This window comes from Crinia signifera, chromosome 6 (assembly GCF_055691185.1).
Source record: "Crinia signifera chromosome 6, ASM5569118v1, whole genome shotgun sequence".
NCBI classification, from domain to species: domain Eukaryota; kingdom Metazoa; phylum Chordata; class Amphibia; order Anura; family Myobatrachidae; genus Crinia; species Crinia signifera.
Window position 1 is genome coordinate 24,686,824 of NC_139222.1, and position 10,420 is coordinate 24,697,243.

Below are 10,420 nucleotides of genomic sequence, written 5' to 3' on the forward strand. Positions count from 1 at the left end.
TGTCGACCTAGACAATGTCGAACTAATGACCTTGTCGACCTAATGACCTGTCGAACTAATGACCTTTCGACCTAGAATCATTTCGACCTTTTCCCATGTCGACCTAGAATCATGTCGACCTTTTAGCAATTCGACCTAATGGATTCGATGTAATGACATTCGACCATAATGCATTCGACCAAATGACCGCATCCCAAGGTAAGTGTACACATAGCAGCATGGCCTAATTTTGGGAAAAGGTCTGCCACTATTTGCTATGTTTCTGCTGCATACCTTTCATTATAAAATAGCTGTTTAGTACCTTGTGGAGTTAGGTGTAAGTGTCTAGTGATGCAGACTATTTCACCTGTTGCTTATACCCATGTTTGGTGAATGTTATAGATTCTATATAATGTGTTTCCATCTTATTTTACACTGTCTGTTTAGGATGGGTGTGCGATGCAATGGGTTAGCCGTGTGTTCGGGCGCATAGACGCTGTTAGTGTAAAAATGAATAAAGTTAATACCAAATATCACTCTGATCAACCAATGACAGCACATGATTGTTTGATTTGTGCCATTGCTAAGATGGCGGCCTATGGGAGAGCAGCCCCATTCTCATCAGCGGAGCTGAGAACACTGGTCTCCGTTATGGAGACCAGGCTGGGGCGGGCGGGCCCATTTATCACGAATAGGCAAAAGCGCAATGCCTATGCGGTGGCCCGCCGCCGTATATTCGCACACGCACCCAGGTGCGGCGGACCATCGCTCAGCTGGAGCGGCGGTGGTCCGACCTGAGGCGCAGGGAGCCAGACAAGCTTCAACAAATAAGGGCAAGCATTGCTAGATGTGAGTATTTCGACAGTAAATTGGGATTTGGACATGATTGCTTACCTGACATTATTTAATCCACTAAGGTCACCAGCCTGATCATGAGTTAAACATGGCATACAATATATGAGTGCTACTTCCTGTTTGACACCCTGTAATGGTCATAAAATATGTTATTGGGAAGGATTAATGCTTGTGATGCTTACAATGGGCCAAATGTCACAGCATACCTGCCATGTTACAGGCTGTGTTTTGTAAAGGCCACTAAGGAGTTGTTTGCCTGTACAATTATCTGTACTTATAACCTTTGCATTTATAGCTTGATAAGGCTTAATAGTAATTACCACTAATTGCCACTTTTTTGATTTTTCCCATACACAGCACGTGATCGAGCAAGACAGGCCCGGGAGGAGGCAGAGGTGGCCCAGGAGGAGCTTCCGTAGGAAGGGAGCCCGGAGGAGGGGGCCCAGGAAGTGGAGGAGGCAGAGGTGGCCCTGGAGGAGCTTCCTCAGGAAGGGAGGCCGGAGGAGGGGGCCCAAGAAGTGGAGGATGAGGAGGGGTGGGCTGTGGAGGCGCTGCCACCCGAGGAGGAGGTCATCCAAGGCGAGGACGAGGTGGCACCATTGGAGGCCCCTGAGGAGGAGGTGGAGGCCTGTGAGGTCGTCCAGGCGGCCGGAATTGGTATGTATACATAAGGATTAATTTATCCGTTTGGCATTTACTATTTGCTATGTAGCACTGGTGATTCAATTGATTTTTACAATACTATAAAGTGACCAAACAAACGGGATAGCAACAGACACACTTTGGGGTTAGATAGGGTGGCCAAACCATCCCTTTCATCCAGGACACATATTAATGACACAGGTTGTGAGGATGTCTTTCATATCGATTTTAAGTGCCACTGAACCTGTGTAGTTAATCTGTATCCTGGAAGAAAGGGATGAATTGCTAATGTAAGTGTTTCATGTCCCTGCTGCAAGCATACAATCTGTAGCCTCATATAGGTGAGTAGAGTTTACTGGTGAATGATCTTTGTAAACTAGATTCAGTATGGCATAAATGGAGTATGGACAGGCGTGGCTTAGACTGGACTAACAAGTGGTCAGTGCCCCTGGGCCCTCCTCTAGCTAACCACCCCCTGCGGTCTGCATGTATGTTTTGCACCATAATTGTGTGTTGATTTGGTCTTAGTAATGCTTTTGAGCATGGGAGTGGGTTAGTGCTGCAGCTTCCCCTAACTGGCATTCTGACAATGATTTCTGGAGCAGACCATCAGCAGGCAAGCCATGCTTGATTGCACAAATGTACTGAGCATTCCTGAGAGTTGTGTAACTCCCCTGCCAGGCTCCATCATATAACAGACACTGAACTTTGTTTGCCGAATTGTGATTGGTGCAGCGCGTGACATGCTTCTCAGAGCTTAGTCATGGGTGGGTTTGGATTGAGAAGGAGCAGTATGACTGTGAGGTGTTCGACAGAGTAAAGGGTAGAGGGCCAAAATCAGGCTTTCCATGTACTCCTGTACTGCCACGCTGGACCCTCACCCACTGGCAGAAGCTGCACAGTATCTCCCACCCTCCTCTTTAGTCCCCCTTATGCCCACACACCCCTATCACTACCCAGCCTCCTGTTTTCCTGTGTCGCGACCTCCACCAGTGGGGAGCCGCTGACTCAGAAACACCCTACTATACTATTGCACACACACACCTAAACAACATGCACACACAGCCGCCCCCCACATCCACAAATGTCACTGTACCATCCACACTATCAATGTACATCTTACTCTGTAACCGCTTTTTAATTAAACAAAACAATACACACCCCCTTCCACATCATATGTTCTCTATTTAACACATTTCACCTATAACTCAAGTTGCAATACAGGCATCTTTCATACAATTCTCAGGGGAGCCGAGAGAGGGGGGGAGCGGGTACTAATTACCCGGGCCCACGCTTGCTGAAGGGGCCCCGCAGGGGCCCTGGTCTGACCCCTCCCTTCCCCCTCCATCCCTCCCGGGTAGCAACAGTAGCACACACTTCTACAGCATGTGCTGTGCTGACAGCAGGCTCAGCATGAGTGTCTCATTGACAGCATGAGAGGTCATGCTGAGCCTGCAGTCAGCACAGCACATGCTGTAGATGTGTGCTACTTCTGAGATTACAGTTTTTAGAGTTTTCTTTCACCCTCCTCTAAACATTTTGGGGGCGTGGCCTGAGTGTGGGAGGATCCCACAACACACACACTTAGGCCACGCCCCCCAAATTTTACCGGGGCCCGGCATTCCTCTCGGCTGCCCTGACAATTCTAACCATCTTTCTCATATACAAATGTTCACAAATTAAGGGGGCGCAGCCCCTTACGACGGTGTGAAGAGCGCCCGTAGGGCGCGATGAATCACCTAGTATATATATATATATATATATATATATAGACAAGATAACCCTTTCACTGCGCTAAGAAACAAATGGCTGCACCTCTATAAGTCCCCCCTGTTAGTGGAGGAAAAGGACAGAATACAAGAAAGAGTATATAGAGTGCGCCCAAATAAACGCCACCACCAACCCAAAAATCCTTTATGGGTGACTTAATAGGCAGTGATTACAATGGTTTTTAAACTGTTTTTAATTAAAAAAAATCCTTAAAATATGTTCACATAAAGTTCTTTACAGCAGCGTGTAATCCGGCAATTTATCGGTCAGTTTTCCATATACAGTTCAATTGAAACGCAAATTTCTATATAACGTTCATCAGAAACCCAACGCGTTTAATCTGTTAGACTTCATCAGGGGTATATACAATATCGACATTGTGGATGGTAATTTATACAACGTTTTATTGGATCCGAAGAATGTCGGTTCTCACGGACTCTTTATAGCCTGGAGAGAATTTTACTGGTATCGAACACTGTGGTTTAGATTGGCGAAAGATCGCATAGACCAGAGTGCGGATCATTAGATGGCCCAATTCAGTTACCAAAAAGCAATCAGAAATAAGGGTCAAGCTAATATGCTCCTCCAGTGCTGCTGGCAAGTATATACACACAAATATATATATATACACACACACAAAATGCCTCAGCAGTAATACAAATGTTCACAAGATGTGTTATAAAACATATATCTATGTTATTTGTCTACTAGCTGAAGTTCCTACTGTTACCTTCATGGTAAGTTATCAATGAGTTACATGTAACTGTCATCATTTTTTAAACCACTATTAGTTTAGCAGTTCTTCCAATGCTGACGGCAGACACCTTTATCACAACTTTCACTTTTGGACTTAACATCCAGTCCATCACCCCCACCCATTTGGGACCAATATTCTATTTAAATGTTACCCCCCCATTTTGCACCACATCTACCCCCTCCTGCCCAAATAATACCGCTGCGGTCACCTACAGGAAACATAGGTCCCAGGTTAGGGACCTATGCAATATAGAGGTCCCTAAGAGACACTCTTACATAGTCTGTTGACTGACATCTCTCTTACATAGTCTGTTGACTGACATCTCTCTTACATAGTCTGTTGACTGACATCTCTCTTACATAGTCTGTTGACTGACATCTCTCTTACATAGTCTGTTGACTGACATCTCTCTTACATAGTCTGTTGACTGACATCTCTCTTACATAGTCTGTTGACTGACATCTCTCTTACATAGTCTGTTGACTGACATCTCTCTTACATAGTCTGTTGACTGACATCTCTCTTACATAGTCTGTTGACTGACATCTTACAACTAACATCAATAAGTATTCACACCATACTATTTTCTAGATATTTGCTGCACATTAAAGGTGAGCGCTTTGTATGAATCACTATTTACAGCTCTTCCAACACACCCATGAGGTGGCTGCCATGTGTCGTTTTTGTTTTTGGGGTGTCGCCAGTAGCCCTAATCCCCAGTTTTTCCTTCTGCTCAGTTCTATAATAGGACGCCACGTGGGATTTGAGGTGGAGCTGCAGCGAATAACTGCCGCATCAGGTTACCCCTTATATTATGACCTTACTGAACGACGCATCTTCTTCTGCAGGTTTTTGGAGGTGGTCTCACTTTTTCAGTTTCTTCGATGCTGTTAGTAAAAGCCGGATTGAGTCTAAATCGCTTATTACTTCCATACTCTTCTTGGCGTCTTCTTTTCCCAATTTTTGGAAAAGGTGTGAACTCTCCATCCTCCAGGCACTGTAAGAGATGTGGCCTCATTAATGGATAGTTGTATCTGCAGATGGGTACGTCCCCGGTGAAGAGAAGTTCCACAGCATTCGCTATAGAAAATACACCACAGTCGTCTGAGTCTGGGTCCTGTTTCTCCACATCCAGGAGTTTGATGTTCTTCAGGGTGTCCTTTGGAACGACAGCCCCATAGAGATCTTTCAGTTGTCTGCTTCCAGAACGGGTAAGCCGCCATTCAGAACTGTCTGCAACTTCTATCTGTCCATTGCGAAAACAAGACACGAAGCAGTGCCTCTCATCCATATCTGGGTGTAGCTGTACTGCAAGCCCAGAGACGGCATCAAAGGAGCCATTTGCACCTTTTTCTAACGATTGCAATCCTTGTACATCAAATTGCTTGCGCAATATTTGCTGAGCAGCTTCAATAATGCCTAAGGACAGACCGTCGCCCTGCAGAATGTCACTTTTGTCTTCCTGTGTCAGCTCAATATGATCGGGCCACATGTTCTGTGAATGTTCAGGAATGTACTTCGATGTCAAGAAACAATAAATGGCGTTTATACAGCTACGCCACATTTTCTGTAAATGTTCAAGAATAAATTTGAATATAAAGCAATGAGAAAACACGTGTAAACAGCTACAAAGGGTTATAGCTAGCAACACCGCTCACTCTCATCCAATGAGTGATTGTCCTGTCCCCAAGCAGGGCCTTTTCTTTCACACCTGCTGTGACATCACAAAGGCTGTCTGTGACATCATCAGCCTCACTCTGGCTGCTTTTCCCCAATGCATGTCCTCCAGCTGCTGGAGATCTACACATCCCAGCATATTCTGTCATAGTTTTGCTATTAAGGCATGTGAAACTCTTGCGGGACATGCTGGGTTGTGTGGTTCGACAAAAGCTGGCGGGTCACATGTTGAATACCTTTGATAGGGGCCAACCCCGTCACAGAGTCAACATCATTACAATATAAAATAGCAACATTTCAGGACATAAACAAAAGGCCTATGCTGCCGCCAGTATTTAAAGACCAACAAGTCCTATATATGACTTTGTTCCAGGCTTCAGCATAGATAGTTAAATGATAATAACTGAGGTACTAATTCTGGGCCTAATTCAGATTTGATCACCACTGTGCGAATTTGTCGAGGACTCCAAAACAGTAGAAATAAAGGCCTTTTTTCAGATCTGATTGCAGTACAAACTTGTTTGGAAAATGGGCAAAACCATGTGCACTCTACATGGGGCAGATGTAACATGTGCAGAGAGAGTTAAATTTGGGTGGGGTATGTTGAAACTGAAATCTACATTGCAGTGTAAAACTAATGCAGCCAGTATTTACCCTGCACAGAAACAAAATAACTCATCCACATCTAACTCTCTCTGCGCATGTTACATCTACCCGACCTGCAGTGCACATGGTTTTGCCCATTTTCCAAACAAATTTGGGTACTTGAGTATTATCTGGGCTCCCGATTTTTTCATTGCATGCCACTACTTAAGGCATGCAATGCAATGCAATTTTTCATTGTAAATACCTGATTTTTAATTGTATAGTCAACCATGGGTGATTTCATACCCCCACTATCCAACTACGCATGGATTTGATTTTATATAGTGTGGCAAGCGCAGCGAGGGGACGCGGATTACTTTACATGCATTCTGCGTCCCCTCGTGGGGCTCGCTGTGCTCGCCACGCTTCGGGTTCGGTGGCTCGCTGCGCTCGCCACACTACATAAAATCAACTCCATGCGTAGTTGGATACTGGGGGTATGAAATCACCCATGGGTGACTATACAATTAAAAATTGGGTCTTTACAATGAAAAATTGCATTGCATGCCTTAAGTAGTGGCATGCGATGTGATGCGATACAATGAAAAAATCGAGCGCCCAGATATTACACAAGTACCCAAATTTGTTTGGAAATAAAGGCTAAAATAAGAAAAGGAGAGAGAGTGTGAGTGTGAGGATTGGCAAGTAGTGGGATCCTATCGGACCTGGAGGCACTCGCAGTCCAGCAGCTAATTCTGCTTCTGATTGGTTGCTGGACCGCAAGCACCTATTGGCTAGCGGTCCAGCGGGAGACTTTACACCTTATACAATGCCTTACTGCACCCCCATGTCACCCTGCACAATGCCTTACTGTACCCCCATGTCACCTTGCACCTCCACATCACCCTGCACCCAGGCTTACTGCACCTCCACTTCACCCTGCACGCAGCCTTACAGCACCTCCATGTCACCTTACACAGTGCCTTACTGCACCCCCATGTCACCTTGCACCTCCATGTCACCTTACACAGTGCCTTACTGCACCTCCATGTCACCTTGCACCTCCACGTCACCCTGCACCTAGCCTTACAGCACCTCCATGTCACCTTACACAGTGCCTTACTGCGCCCCCATGTCACCTTGCACCTCCATGTCACCTTACACAGTGCCTTACTGCACCTCCATGTCACCTTGCACAATGGCTTACTGCTCCTCCATGTCACCTTGCACAATGCCTTACTGCACCTCCATGTCACCTTGCACAGTGCCTTACTGCACCTCCATGTCACCTTGCACAATGGCTTACTGCTCCTCCATGTCACCTTGCACAATGCCTTACTGCACCTCCATGTCACCTTGCACAATGCCTTACTGCACCTCCATGTCACCTTGCACAATGGCTTACTGCTCCTCCATGTCACCTTGCACAATGGCTTACTGCACCTCCATGTCACCTTGCACAATGGCTTACTGCACCTCCATGTCACCTTGCACAATGGCTTACTGCACCTCCATGTCACCTTGCACAATGGCTTACTGCTCCTCCATGTCACCTTGCACAATGGCTTACTGCACCTCCATGTCACCTTGCACAGTGCCTTACTGCACCCCCATGTCACCTTGCACAATGGCTTACTGCTCCTCCATGTCACCTTGCACAATGCCTTACTGCACCTCCATGTCACCTTGCACAATGCCTTACTGCTCCTCCATGTCACCTTGCACAATGGCTTACTGCTCCTCCATGTCACCTTGCACAATGGCTTACTGCTCCTCCATGTCACCTTACACAATGCCTTACTACACCTCCATGTCACCTTGCACAATGCCTTACTGCTCCTCCATGTCACCTTGCACAATGCCTTACTGCACCTCCATGTCACCTTGCACAATGGCTTACTGCACCTCCATGTCACCTTGCACAATGCCTTACTGCTCCTCCATGTCACCTTGCACAATGCCTTACTGCTCCTCCATGTCACCTTGCACAATGCCTTACTGCACCTCCATGTCACCTTGCACAATGGCTTACTGCTCCTCCATGTCACCTTGCACAATGGCTTACTGCTCCTCCATGTCACCTTGCACAATGCCTTACTGCACCCTCATGTCACCTTGCACCTTCATGTCACCTTGCACAATGCCTTACTGCACCTCCATGTCACCTTGCACAATGGCTTACTGCTCCCCCATGTCACCTTGCACAATAGCTTACTACTCCTTCATGTCACCTTGCACAATGCCTTACTGCACCTCCATGTCACCTTGCACAATGGCTTACTGCTCCTCCATGTCACCTTGCACAATGCCTTACTGCTCCTCCATGTCACCTTACACAGTGCCTTACTGCTCCTCCATGTCACCTTGCACAATGGCTTACTGCACCTCCATGTCACCTTGCACAATGCCTTACTGCACCTCCATGTCACCTTGCACAATGCCTTACTGCACCTCCATGTCACCTTGCACAGTGCCTTACTGCACCTCCATGTCACCTTACACAGTGCCTTACTGCACCCCCATGTCACCTTGCACCTCCATGTCACCTTGCACAATGCCTTACTGCACCTCCATGTCACCTTGCACAGTGCCTTACTGCACCTCCATGTCACCTTACACAGTGCCTTACTGCACCTCCATGTCACCTTGCACCTCCACGTCACCCTGCACCTAGCCTTACAGCACCTCCATGTCATCTTACACAGTGCCTTACTGCGCCCCCATGTCACCCTGCACCCAGCCGTACTGCACCTCCATGTCAACTTGCACAATGCCTTACTGGACCCCCATGTCACCCTGCACCCAGCCTTACTGGACCCCCATGTCACCTTGCACCCAGCCTTACTGGACCCCCATGTCACCCTGCACCCAGCCTTACTGGACCCCCATGTCACCTTGCACCCAGCCTTACTGGACCCCCATGTCACCCTGCACCCAGCCTTACTGCACCCCCATGTCACCCTGCACCCAGCCGTACTGCACCTCCATGTCACCTTACACAATGCATTACTGCACCTCCATGTCACCTTACACTGTGCCTTACTGCTCCTCCATGTCACCTTGCACAGTGCCTTACTGCACCTCCATGTCAACTTGCACAATGCCTTACTGCACCCCCATGTCACCTTACACAGTGCCTTACTGCACCTCCATGTCACCTTGCACAATGCCTTACTGCACCTCCATGTCACCTTACACAATGCTTTACTGCACCCCCATGTCACCTTGCACAATGCCTTACTGCTCCTCCATGTCACCTTGCACAATGGCTTACTGCTCCTCCATGTCACCTTGCACAATGGCTTACTGCTCCTCCATGTCACCTTGCACAATGGCTTACTGCACCTCCATGTCACCTTGCACAATGGCTTACTGCTCCTCCATGTCACCTTGCACAATGGCTTACTGCACCCCCATGTCACCCTGCACCCAGCCTTACTGCACCCCCATGTCACCCAGCTAGTCACATTCCTCCCACCTGCTACTGGTCATGCCATAGGATGAGAGCAGCAATTACAGGGCAGATGTAGAGAACACGGAAGCATATACAGTATATAATATAATATAACGAGCACATGTAAGACGATACCATTGCAGGAAACAACGGGGGGGGGGGGGGGGGGGGTGTATTGGTTGGGAGCGTGACAGAGCCCCACTGATGTGGCTGGAAAAGGTATAGGAGAGTAGAGTAACTGTGAGCACTGTGTTATGGTGGTAGTGGAGGAGAATTCCCAGGCACCGGTGACATCACATCACTCCCGGCTGCTGTCTTTGTATGCTATGCGGCTACCGCTCACCTGCAGTATTAGTCAGGTGTCCTAAAGACTCTTCCTACCTGTGCTGGCATTCCCAGCATTGTTCCAGCAGCAGCCCCGTACCCCACACAAGCTGTGCAGCACCAACAGAGTGACTATGGGACACAGCACACAGTACCCTGGGGAGCACAGCCTGACCAATGAGATCACCGGCCCAGTTACAGAAGGATCTCCCCAGCTCTTTACCAGTCCAGCATTTAAAAAACAAAAATAGTGTCGGTAGTGCTAGTGCTATTCCGTTGCATACCGGTCCACTTCAAGCGCTGTGATAGGTAGATAGTCAAGCTCTCTGACTGGTGACACAGATTACTTCCCAACAACTGAATGTACTATTGAGTAT

General features: G+C 47.5%; 1 long non-coding RNA gene across 1 annotated transcript; it reads left to right on the top strand.

The window, feature by feature from the left end:
- The first annotated feature begins 1,059 nt into the window (after positions 1-1,059).
- On the top strand, positions 1,060-5,577 carry LOC146010239 (uncharacterized). Its single transcript, XR_014444755.1, has 2 exons — positions 1,060-1,491; positions 4,852-5,577. It is a non-coding gene; the product is annotated as an uncharacterized LOC146010239 (long non-coding RNA).
- Positions 5,578-10,420: the final 4,843 nt, after the last annotated feature.